Source organism: Ovis aries, chromosome 2 (genome assembly GCF_016772045.2).
Source record: "Ovis aries strain OAR_USU_Benz2616 breed Rambouillet chromosome 2, ARS-UI_Ramb_v3.0, whole genome shotgun sequence".
In the NCBI taxonomy this organism is placed as follows: Eukaryota; Metazoa; Chordata; class Mammalia; order Artiodactyla; family Bovidae; genus Ovis; species Ovis aries.
This window is the reverse complement of record NC_056055.1, coordinates 249,967,893-249,980,027: the sequence shown is the minus strand read 5'-3', so window position 1 is coordinate 249,980,027 and position 12,135 is coordinate 249,967,893. Positions and strand designations below refer to the sequence as shown.

Sequence of the window (12,135 nt, the reverse complement as noted above, 5' to 3'; positions counted from 1 at the left end):
AGAGGAACAGAAAGCACGGTCTGCCAGGAACCAGGAACTGACCCCACCCCCGAGCACCATCGCCCACCAGCCTCCCTCCGGACACAGCGCTCACACTCCCAGCCTCACCTGGCGGCTCACTGCTGCCCCCATGTTTCTGTGTAAGGGCTGCCTGCTCTCAGACGCGCTTCTCCTAGAACTGTGCAGGCCCAGCGCCTTCCCTTCAGCCTGGTCACCGCAGCAAGGCCTTTTAGACCCTCCTGACCAGTGACTCCAAGCCCTCCCTCACAACGCCCTTTTTTATTTTCTGTAGAGCTCTTGTTCTTTTCCTTCCCGTCTGGTTTCCATACTTTTCTCTTTCCTCACTCCAGACCGAGAGCTCCTTGAAAGGCAGGGGCCACTGGTCATTTTCAGCACTGTCCTCGGTACCACTGAGTCACCTGGCATAGAGTGAGTACTCACAGCCTGGGTGCTGAGTAAATAAACGGGAAGATCCTGGGGCTCCCCTTCCCCTTTCGTCCAGGTCAGTTTCTTGAGATGATCACTCTTACTAGGAAGCGCATGCTGTTTCTGAGGCGGGAGCATGGCCACAATGACCTCCGCCATCCTTTTTCTCTCTCCAGTTGCTCCAGCAAAGCTCAGCCAGCAACCCCGACCTGGTGCCTCCTGGTGGCCCACGCTAGCATTGCAGGACTAACCGGAACCTTCATTCAGGTCTTCAAGGCGGAGGCTCTCCAGAGTTCCAGAGACGAAAGCGTGCTTCAGGCAGGCTTCCAGGGCTGTGGAGAGACCCGGGAATCGCCTCCTGATTTTTCATTTCCTCTCCTCTCTTTGGCGTTTAGTTCGTTCGTGTTGCATCCTCGGCTCACACAGGACAATGGTTTCCTCCCACTTTCAGATGAGAACCTCTAGAACCCGGCTAGGGCTGGTCTCCTTTCTGGAACCCTGACTCTGAGTCCACAACTGTGCCCTCTCATGCCCACCACAAGCCCCTGTTCCTTCACCTCCTCTCTCGTCTGAGGGGCCTCTGTGAGTGGAAAGCATTTTCCAAGCTCTCAGAACACAGGAGTCAAAGGTGGGGAACCAAGGTCGACAGATTTCCCAAGCATACTGAGTGAACCCTTGGGGGGTCCAATAGCAAGCACACAATGTTTAGGAAAGGAAAGCAAGTCCTTCTGTCCTGTAGCACCGTCTACACTGGGGAATGGGGTGTGTGCTCAGCCTGGGTTTAAAATCCTGGAAAGGTGGACTGTGGGACTGAGCCAGTGTTCACTGGAGAACACTGTGGAGAGGGCCCACGCCCAGGCAGGACTCAAGGAACGTGGAGAATCCCCCTCGCGCTTTGGACTTCTGAACGCATCGCCCATTGCCAGGAGCGGGGTGTGCAGGCTCCTGCTCCATGGCAGAGCTGCCTCCAGCCCTTCCTGTGCTCCCAGCACTGACACTGTGTGTTCTCTTCCTTTACCATCTGACATCGTCCCCCACCATGGACCCTGTTTCTGTTTGTGCCTGCTTGTGTGAGCATGAAAATGCACAGAGAATAATGGCCCAAATGGGGCCAGGTTGGTAGAGTTCACCAGGAACTCAGGGTCTCTCACTTCCAAAGCAAGCATGAAGGATAGGACTGCGAACTGGCTTAGGGAGCTGGGGTCCTCACTTTCCTACTGGCTTCTGCTCACATTCTGTGTTCCGGACAAGTCTGCCTCTTTCTAGGCTTTAGTTTTCAAATTGTACCAAGAGGGCTTGGATCAGAAGCTGCATAAGCGCAGGCACAGGCAAACGTGTCCTCTGACTCCAGCAACAATAGGCGGGTCGTTGGCACGGGTGGTCTCAGGAGGCCTGTGCTCCTGATGTGCGCAGAGGCAGGCGAGCTTGTAGCAGGATGGCCAGGACACCTGCCCTGTCCCAGCACCAGCCAGAGGGCATGTGCAGGCCCGGGGACAGTGAGCGCACCTGTGCCCCGCCTCCCCGCACAGGCACCAACACTGGACCAAGGGCTCTGCTCACAAGGTGAATTCTTTCGGATACCCCACCCCTGCAGCCTCTAAAAGGCACACATTTTCTGGAGCCCTAAGGACAGATAATTCACATGGAAGTGGTTCCCAGCAAGTAAGTGGAATGTGGAAGGGGTGTTTGCCGTGTATACGCTCAGGCTATGAAAACATGCCCCGTGATGTGCCATACATTTCCCCTTTACGACCGAGTGAAATAAGCCCAAGGAACACATGTTGATGATGGAAAATCCACAGATAAAGGTTGCTGGTCCCAGAATCTCTGACTGGAGGAAAATCAATAAGAAGAATCACTTGCTATTTGAAAGTGATTTTTGTTTTATTTTTATGAGCTATTAAATGAAGAGAGCTTGCCAGGTGGTGCTAATGGTAACAACTGAGAGTGTTAGCAGCCTCAGTAGGGAGGCCAGGGGCCCCAAAGCAGCAGGAAGAAATAAGCTGCAAGTGACACCTGGTTCTGTGAACCTAACTTTTCTCAGACCTTGAGCTAAACAATGCGTTTTTCTTAGGAATGTTTTTCTTCAGCTATGCTAATGAAACTATGTATTTGCTTTGGGATCCCATTTTCTTCAGATCGGTTCTGCCTAAGACTAACTTTTGTCTCAAACCTTGGGCTGATAATGGCTCAACAAATCAGTATTCATGTCAATTGTTTTATGGCTGGGGATGACACACCTTGTGCCATTCTATCTCAAAAATGCTTATTGTGGGAGAGGGGCCTGGTGAAACTCCCTCAGCCTTGAAGTGTCTCTCTGCCTGAGATGAAGTCTGCCCAAACCCATGTCCATTGAGTCGATGATGCCATCCAACCATCACATCCTCTGTCGTCTCCTCCTGCCCTCAATCTGTCTTTCCCAGCATCAGGGTCTTTGCAAATGACTCAGCCCTTTGCATCAGGTGGCCAAAGTATTGCAGTTTCAGCTTCAGCGTCAGTCCTTCCAGTGGATATTCAGGACTGATTTCCTTAAGGATGGACTGGTTGGATCTCCTTGCAGTCCAAGGGACTCTCAAGAGTCTTCTCTCTCAGGACTATGTACCTAGTAGCCATGGGGATAAGATGTCTTTGACCGAACTGGCCTCCCGGACTGACAAACATGAGATTCCATATAAAGATTTCCCATTGCCAAAAAGATTGTAATACTCCCCTATACAGTCAGTCACCTTTGTAAGCTTTACGGCACCCACTGGTGTAGGCTGCAGTGTCTCACCAGCTGGCTTCTGGTTATGAATCATGGCTGTAACGTGACTGTATCTCCCTTTAACACTTTCCAGGCTAGGTTTAAGGAATTTGGGGATGAGTACACCTAAGGTATATAAGGTTTCCACAGAAGTCGGTCAGGGTCCTTGGCTAAGAGGAGACTCTGCCTTGGGCCTGCCAGTGTAATAAACTGCACTCCACTATCTGCATGCCAAAGCCTTTGACTGTGTGGATCACAATAAACTGTGGAAAATTCTGAAGGAGATGGGAATACCAGACCACCTGCCGTGCCCTTGAGAAACCTGTATGCAGGTCAGGAAGCAACAGTTAGAACTGGACATGGAACAACAGACTGGTTCCAAATAGGAAAAGAAGTATTTCAAGGCTGTATATTGTCACCCTGCTTATTTAACTTATATGCAGAGTACATCATGAGAAACGCTGAGCTGGAAGAAGCACAAGCTCGAATCAAGATTGCCGGGAGAAATATCAATCACCTCAGATATGCAGATGACATCACCCTCATGGCAGAAATTGAAGAACTAAAGAGCCTTTTGATGAAACTGAAAGAGGAGAGTGAAAAAGTTGGCTTAAAGCTCAACATTCAGAAAATGAAGATCATGGCCTCCAGTCCCATCACTTCATGGGAAATAGATGGGAAACAGTGGAAACAGTGTCAGATTTTATTTTGGGGGGGCTCCAAAATCACTGCAGATGGTGACTGCAGCCATGAAATTAAAACATGCTTACTCCTGGAAGGAAAGTTATGACCAACCTAGACAGTATTATTAAAAAGCAGAGACATTACTTTGTCAACAAAGGTCCATCTAATCAAGGCTATGGTTTTCCAGTGGTCATGTATGGAGGTGAGAGTTGGGCTATAAAGAAAGCTGAGTGCTGAAGAATTGATGCTTTTGAACTGTGGTGTTGTAGAAGGCTCTTGAGAGTCCCTTGGACTGCAAGGAGATCCAACCAGTCCATCCTAAATGAGATCAGTCCTGGGTGCTCATTGGAAGGACTGATGTTCATGCTGAAACGCCAATACTTTGGCCACCTGATGCAAAGAGGTGAGTCATTTGAAAAGACCCTGATGCGGGGAATGATTGAGGGCATCAGAAAAAGGGGACGACAGAGGATGTGATGGTTGGATGGCATCACCAACTCAATGGATATGGGTTTCGGTAGACTCGGGTGTTGGTTATGGACAGGGAGGCCTGATATGCTGCGATTCATGGGGTCACAAAGAGTCGGACACGACTGAGCGACTGAACTGAAATGACTATCTGCATTGTCCTTCTGAGTGAGTTTGTTTCCCAGAACTCGTGGCTACAGCTGATTCGCTAAATGAGGGAAAAGCACAGTTTGATTCCCTACCTGACAAGCTCCAAGGTATGCCAGCTGTATCCCATTGCTTCAGATGGCTATTGATTCCTTGGAATTAACTCTGGCCTCCTATTCTCAAATGGCGAAAAGTCCATAGATTTTCCACTTCCACCTTCTGTTTCAGTTATTTGTGATTGTGATCAAGGCTGTATAGTAGTTTAGAAAAGTCTATTCCAAGCAGAGCAGCTGTCCTCTGTGTCTAATGGGTTAAACATCCAGTGGAGAATCTGATGGTGGATGTTGGGGGCTCTTTTCTAGGAATTGAAATGGATATGGTGACTGTGGCACAGAATAGAGGCATCTCCACACCCCCGCGCCCAGAAGACCTAAAAGCCAGATGACCCTCTTATTCTTCAAGCATGGTTCCAAGGAGTCGAGCACACCCTAGGCATGAGAGCAGGCATGGCTAGATCAGAGCATCACAAGTGCCATCTGCAGATAGGCTGAGCACTGAGATTTTCCGTGACTTAGCATTCATGAGCAGTATGAAAAAGCAAAAAGATATGACACTGAAAACCCGCTCAGGTCAGTGGGAGTCCAGTGTGCTACTGGAGAAGAGTGGAGAAATAGCTCCAGAATGAATGAAGAGGCTGAGCCAAAGTGGAACCGGCTCCCAGTTGTGGAGGTGTCTCGTGGTGAAAGTAAAGTTGGATGCTGTAAAGAACGATATTGCATAGGAACCTGTAATGTTAGGTCTTTGAATCAAGGTACATTGGAAGTGGTCAAACAGGAGACAGCAACGGTGAACATCGACATTTTAATCAGTGAACTAAAATGGATGGGAATGGACGAATTTAATTCAGATGACCATTTTATTTATTACCGTGGGCAAGAATCCCTTAGAAGAAATGGAGTAGTCTCAAGGTCAACAAAAGAGTTTGAAATGCAGTACTTGGGTGCAGTCTCAAAAATGACAGAATGATCTCGGTTCATTTCCAAAGCACACCATTCAGCATCAAAATAATTCAAGTCTGTGCCCCAACCACTAATGCCGGAGAAGAACAACACCTTCTAGAATTAACAACAAAAAATGTTCTTTTCATCATAGGGGTTGTTGTTCAGTCGCTCAGCCATGTCTGACTCTTTTATGACCCGATGGACTGAAGTACAGACTTTCTGTCCTTCAACATTGCCCAGAGTTTGCTCAAACTCATGTCCATTGAGTCAGTGATGCCATCCAACTGTCTCATCCTCCGCCATCCCCTCCTCCTCCTGCCCTCAGTCCGTCCCAGCATCAGGGTCTTTTCTAATGAGCCAGCTCTCTGCCTCAGGTGCCCTCAGCCTGTCCCAGCATCAGAGCCTTCTCTAATGAGCCAGCTCTCCACATCAGGTGCCCTCAGTCCTTCCCAGCATCAGGGTCTTCTCTAATGAGCCAGCCGTCCGCATCAGGGCCAGAGCACTGGAGGTTCAGTTTTACCACCAGCCCTTCCCATGAACATTCCGGGTTGACTTCCTGTCAGGTTGACTGGTTTCATGTCCTTGCTGTCCAGGGGACTCTCGAGAGTCTCCTCCAGCACAACAGTTCCAAGGCATCAGTTCTTTTGTGCTCAGTCTTTTTCATTGTCCAACTCTCACGTCCATACACGACTCCTGGAAAAACCACAGATTTGACTCTATGGACCTTTGTAGGCAAAGTCTCTCTGCTTTTTAATATGCTGTCTAGGGTCACCCTAGCTTTTCTTCTGAGGAGCAAGCATCTTTTAACTTCATGGCTGCCGTCAACAAGCTACAGTGATTTGGGAAACCGAGAAAATAAAGTCTGTTGCCGTGTCTGTTTTCCATTCTATTCGCCATGAAGTGATGGGACCGGACGCCATGAGCTTCATGTTTATTTTTATGTTGAGCTTTAAGCCAGCTTTTTCTCTCTCCTCTTTCACCTTCATCAGGAGACTCTTCTGTTCCTCTTTGCTTTCTGCCATAAGGGTGGTGTCATCTGCATATCTGAGGTTATCAGTATTTCTCCCAGAAATCTTGATTCCAGCTTGTGATTCATCCAGCCTGGCATTTCGCATGATGTATTCCGCATATAAGTTAAATAAGCAGGGTGACAATATACAGCCTTGACATACTCCTTTCCCAAGTTTGAACCAGTCAGTTGGTTCCATTTCATGTTCTAACTGTTGCTTCTTGACCTGCATACAGGTTTCTCAGGAGGCAGGTAACATGACCTGGTATTCCCATCTCTCGAAGAATTTTCCACAGTTTGTTGTGATCCACACAGTCGAAGCCTTTAGCATAGTCAAGGAAGCAGAAGTAGATGTCTTTCTGGAACTCTCTTGCTTTCTCTATGATCCAACGGATGTTGGAAATTTGATCTCTGGTTTCTCTGCCTTTTCCAAATCCAGCTTGAACATCTGGAAGTTCTTGGTTCACATACTGTTGAGCCTGGCTTGGAGAATTTTGAGCATTACTTTGCTAGCATGTGAAATAAGTGCCATTGTGCAGTAGTTTGAACATTCTTTGGCATTGCCCTTCTTTGGGATTGGAATGAAAACTGACTTTTTCTAGTCCTGTGGCCACTGCAGAGTTTTCCAAATTTGGGGGGCATATTGAGTGCAGCACTTTCACAGCATCATCTTTTAGGATTTGAAATAGCTCAGTTGGAATTCCATCACCTCCACTAGCTTTGTTTGTAGTGACTGGAATGCAAAAGTAGGAAGTCAAGAGATACATGGAGTAACAGGCACGTTTGTCTTAGAATACAAAATGAAGCAAGGCAAAAGCTAACAGAGTTTTGCCAAGAGAACGCGCTGGTCATAGCAAACACCCTCTTCCAACAACACAAGAGGTGGCTACACATGGACATCACCAGATTGTCAGTACCAAAATCAGATTGAAGGGGACGACCGAGGATGAGATGCCTGGATGGCATCACGGACTTGATGGAGGTGAGTCTGAGTGAACTCCGGGAGATGGTAACGGACAGGGAGTGATTCATGGGGTCGCAGAGTTAGACACGACTGAGCGACTGAAATGAACTGAACTGAACTGATATTCTTTGCATCCAAAGATGGAAAAGCTCTGTACAGTCAGCAAAAACAAGACCAGGAGTTATCTATGGCTCAGATAATGAGCTCATTATTGCAAAATTCAAACTTGAAGAAAGTAGGGAAAACCATTAGGCCATTCAAGTATGATGTAATCAACTCCCTATGGTTATACAGTGGAGGTGACAAATAAATTCAAGGGATTTAGGTCTGATAGTGTCTGAAGAACTACGGATGGAAGTTCATAAAATTTTACAGGAGGCAGTGACCAAAACCATCCCCCAAAGAAATGGTTGTCAGAGGAGGCCTTACAAAGAGCTGAGAAAAGAAGAGACGTGAAAGGCAAAAGAGAAATGGAAAGATATACCCATCTGAATGCAGAGTTCCAAAGAATATAAAGGAGAGATAAGAAAATCTTCTTAACTGAACAATGCAAAGAAATAGAGAAAAGCAATAGAATGAGAAAGACTAGAGAGCTCATTAAGAAAACTGGAGATATGCACAATGTGATAGTTGCCAAGCTAAATTTTATTCGGGGCAAAATGAGGACTGCAGCCCAGGAGACAGTGCCTCAGATAACTCTGAGAGTCTGCTCCAAAGAGGCAGTGGGGAAGGTCAATATATAAGGTTTTGTTTGGTGAATGGGGAGTTCAGTGCAATCAGGCGCTTATTGTACAAAAGGTTTTCTGCTGGTCACGATGTCACCATGAAGGGATTTAGTGATTTTCTAGATATGAAGAAATGTGAGAATTGGGATCAAGAAATCAGTTCCTGAAAATAGTTGACTATCTAACAGGCCTGTTCCACCAGTTTCCCTGGAGCAGGGTGCCTGCTTCTCCACCCTGAATCCCCCTCAGCAGATGCTGAAGGTCGGCAGCCTCAGCAGCACAGGGTTCCGTCTCCGCTGAGGCAGCTGGCAAATCCCCTGCTGCGGGTCCGTCGCTGGCGAGTGCTCTTTACAAGTGCCGATTTGTAGCTGACAGTGATATCATGTGGAAGTAGTTGAGAAAATATTGAAAAGGTAGAACTGAGCTGTATTAAAACGCACTCGGTTAGGTTTGTCAACCGCAAATTGGCACTTGCAATGGCCACTTGCCTTCTGCCTCTGCAAGGATTAAATAATGTGCTGCTGCAGCTGCTGATTCTCAACACCCCCTGAAAGGAGTTCAGGGTGGAGAGCAGAAATGAAGCCCTCTCTGCTGTGGGAAAAGCTGGTGGAACAAGTCTTCAGATAGATATTTTCAGGAGTCAAGTTTATAAGACCAATTCTTGTACCTCCTGGTATCTAGGAAAGTGCTAAAATCCTTCATGGTGGTTGAATCAGCAGGTTTTATATTTTAAGGAATCAGAATTTATTATCCTTTTGCTTTCCCATTGAGAAATGGAATATTTCCTGCCATAATGAAGAAGGTGTTCATAGGGCCTGGACTCCATCTTAGGCCTGTTCATGCTGGTCATGCTCGGCCACCTTTCCAATGGACTCTGAACTCTGGGTTTAGTGCCTATGAAAACAACAGAAGGATAAGACGCCCTCCAGACAGGGGAACCATGAAGGTCGTATCTAGGTTCCTCATCGCCTAAGAGAAAACATACACTATCCCCCTTCCTCCAGACAGGCCATCAAGTCTTCTGTATCGGAGTGTAACCTCGGGCTTATTGATATTTGGCTTATTGTTTGACTCTTTGAGGACATGAGCACATAGCACGTGAATGATGGGGTTATTGGGATTGTATTTTCCTTGGTTTATGTACGTCTCAAGGAATTTGGAGTGGTGGTTCAGACACGTACACATGGGGTATAAAAGATTTTCACAAATGCTGGCCGGGGTCCTTGGCTAAGAGGAGACTGCCTTGGGCCCGCCGGTGTAGTAAACTGCACTCCAGTATCTGCATTGTCCTGAGTGAGTTTGTTTCCCGGAATGAGTGGCTACAACAATATCAGTAACAAGTGATTTCACAGTCATCAGTGCTGCAGCCGCCAGCCAAAGCTGAGCTGGTGACGCCCTGAGGGGACTCGGGAGGGAAAGGCTATCTGCCCTTTGGCAGCCTTCAGACTGCAGCTGTGCCCCATGGCGAGCCCCGAGGGAACTCAAGATGGGAAAATGCGGTAGGATAGAGATGGGTCCCAGCCTGGACACCTGGGGATTGTCAAGGGGAGTAAAGTTGAAGCTTTGCTCTCACCCAGACACTCCAAGGACAAAGCTAGTGGCAAACACTGAGCTCTGCTGAAGTAAAGAGATACAGTGCTCACTCCTTAAGAGGACATCTCTGTCCACACATGTGCAGGAAGGCTTGTTGAGGGTCAGAAAGGGAAGGGAGTCCCGCACCATAAGTGTGGACATACACCTACTGGCCTGTGTGGTGGAATCCATATTAGCAAAAATTTGCACAAGCATCTTAGGGTCGAAGGACCAGCCAGGTGTGAGAAAAGAAACAAAATAATTGGCCAAATGTGAACAAAGGCCCCATATAAGGGCACTCCTATAAGGGCTTTAAATCACTCCTGACTGCGCTCCCCGTTCAGCACACGCGTGCTCCTCTCCCAGTCTGTGTTACCGTCGTGCTTCTGACATAATTAATTAGTTCTCTGCGTGCTCTCCTACATGTTGCACTGCATTTCTATATAAAAAACTTTGCACCTGTTCTGCAGTTTTTGCTTCCTTGAAACATTTTTGCTTTCAAATGGAGTCAGAATCAAGGAACTCAGCCTGTAGCCTCTAGGCACTGGTGGACTGGCAGCTAGGTTCATTTCCTAGATGGGGAAATAAGATCCTACTTCAAGACCAAGACTGTGCCCCCCCAGTGCAGGGGGCCGGGGTCCCATCCCTGGTCAGGGAATTAGGTCCCACATGCCACAACTAAAATGTCCCACGTGCCACAGCCAAGTCCTGGCACAGCCAAATAAATAAATAAATAAAGACTGTTATTCCTTCCAGAACAAAACCACAGGATCCTGTCCGCAAACAGCTGAGATGCATATCAAAGGAGTGATTTCAGTGAGCCCAGCCTCTTGCATCTTCCCACACATAGAAAAGTGCTAAATTCATTCACTTGAGATATCTGGCTTTCTTTTAATTAACAATAATCGCTGATGTTCTGACTGCTTGCCCTTTGTGCGAAACTTCTACATAACCTGGCTCCCCCCTCACCTCAGAGCGGTTCCCTCGGGTTTTCTTGAGGTGCTCTCTCCCTGTTTTGAAATCCTAAAAATTCCTGCTGAATAAAACATAACTCTAAACTTTTAGGTTGTGCACAATTTTTAAGCCAGCACTTTACTGTCTTTAAGGGAATAAAATTATTTGTAACACATGTAGTATACACTTCCTGGGGGCTTCTGCGGGGGCTCAGATGGTACGAAATCCACCCGCCAATGCAGGAGACTTGGGTCTGATCCCCGGGTCAGGAAGATCCCCTGGAGAAGGAAGTGGCAACCCACTCCCGGATTCTTGCCCGGGAAATCTCAGGACAGAGGTCTCAAGGGTCAGACGCAGCTGAGAGACGTTGCAACATCTGCAACAACCGCGACGTCTGCTTAGACTTGCTTGTGTCCTGTCTGCCACGCTGTCTGTCCTCGGAGAAGGTTTTCTGTAGACCTGAGGAGATGTGTATTCTGGTTCCACTGGGTGGAATGTTCTCTATATGTCTCTCAGTTTAACTTGGTCTAAAGTTTGGTTTAATCCCAACATGTCATTCCTGATTTTCTGTTTGCATGATCTATGCATTGCTAAGAGCGAGATGTTGAAACCCCCTACGTTTTTGCAATGTTGTCTGTTTTTTTTCCTATGGATCTGTTGTTATTTGCTTAAAATGCTTGGGTGATCCAACGTTGTTTTATGTGTTTGCATATGTGTGAGTGTGTGTATGTGTACTGTTTGATGTATTAACCCTTTGTCATACAATGGCCTCCTTGGTGTTTGTATCGTTTTTTCTTAAAGTCTATTTTGTCTGATATAAGAATTACGATGCCCCCTTTCTTTCTGATTTCAGTTCTGTGAAGTACCTTTATCTATCCCCTCGCTTTGAGCCTTTGTGTATCCCTAAAGCTGAAGTGCGTTTCTTGTAGACAGCACACAGTCGGGTCTTATTTTTCATAAGCGTCTGTGTCCTTTTGTTGGTGCGCCCACTCTGGTTGCATGTAGACTGGGTGCGGATGTGTGAGCACCGACTCCTGCCGTCTGGCTGATGCTTTCTGGTTGCTGTTTGTCTCCGTTGATTCCTCTTCCCTTCGTTTCTGACTTTGTAAACTGGTGGCTCTTCATCGGGGTATTGTTTCCCCTTTCTATGTTTCCGGCATCTACTCTAGATTTTTACTGTGGTTACCGTGAAGCTTACATTAAAATGTACACCTAAGGCCGTTTCTCCCGTGCTGATTGCAGCCGGGCTTTATTCGCCAATTAAGCGGCCCCCATTCACCTCTCCCTCGGTAAGGCTTTGATGGTCCCGTTCTCTCCTTTATGCTGTGTTTGGTAATAAGGCGGATTAGCTGTAGTTACTCTTAGTCATCCTTTCCTTGAGCCTTTATGCTTGAAGCTGTTCATATAGCCCTCTTCTAAGGAATCGGAAGGAACTAAATCTG

The 12,135-nt window shown here is 47.2% G+C and overlaps 1 protein-coding gene across 3 annotated transcripts in view; it reads left to right on the top strand.

The window, feature by feature from the left end:
- LOC114112247 (ubiquitin carboxyl-terminal hydrolase 17-like protein 6) overlaps nt 1-11,909 on the top strand; it is a 35,805-nt gene extending 23,896 nt beyond the window's left edge. For all 3 annotated transcript variants that reach the window (XR_009599700.1, XR_009599702.1, XR_009599701.1), the window contains one exon: nt 603-11,909. The gene's annotated coding sequence lies outside the window, so the exon portion shown is untranslated. The remainder of the gene's footprint in view (nt 1-602) is intronic.
- Nucleotides 11,910-12,135: the final 226 nt, after the last annotated feature.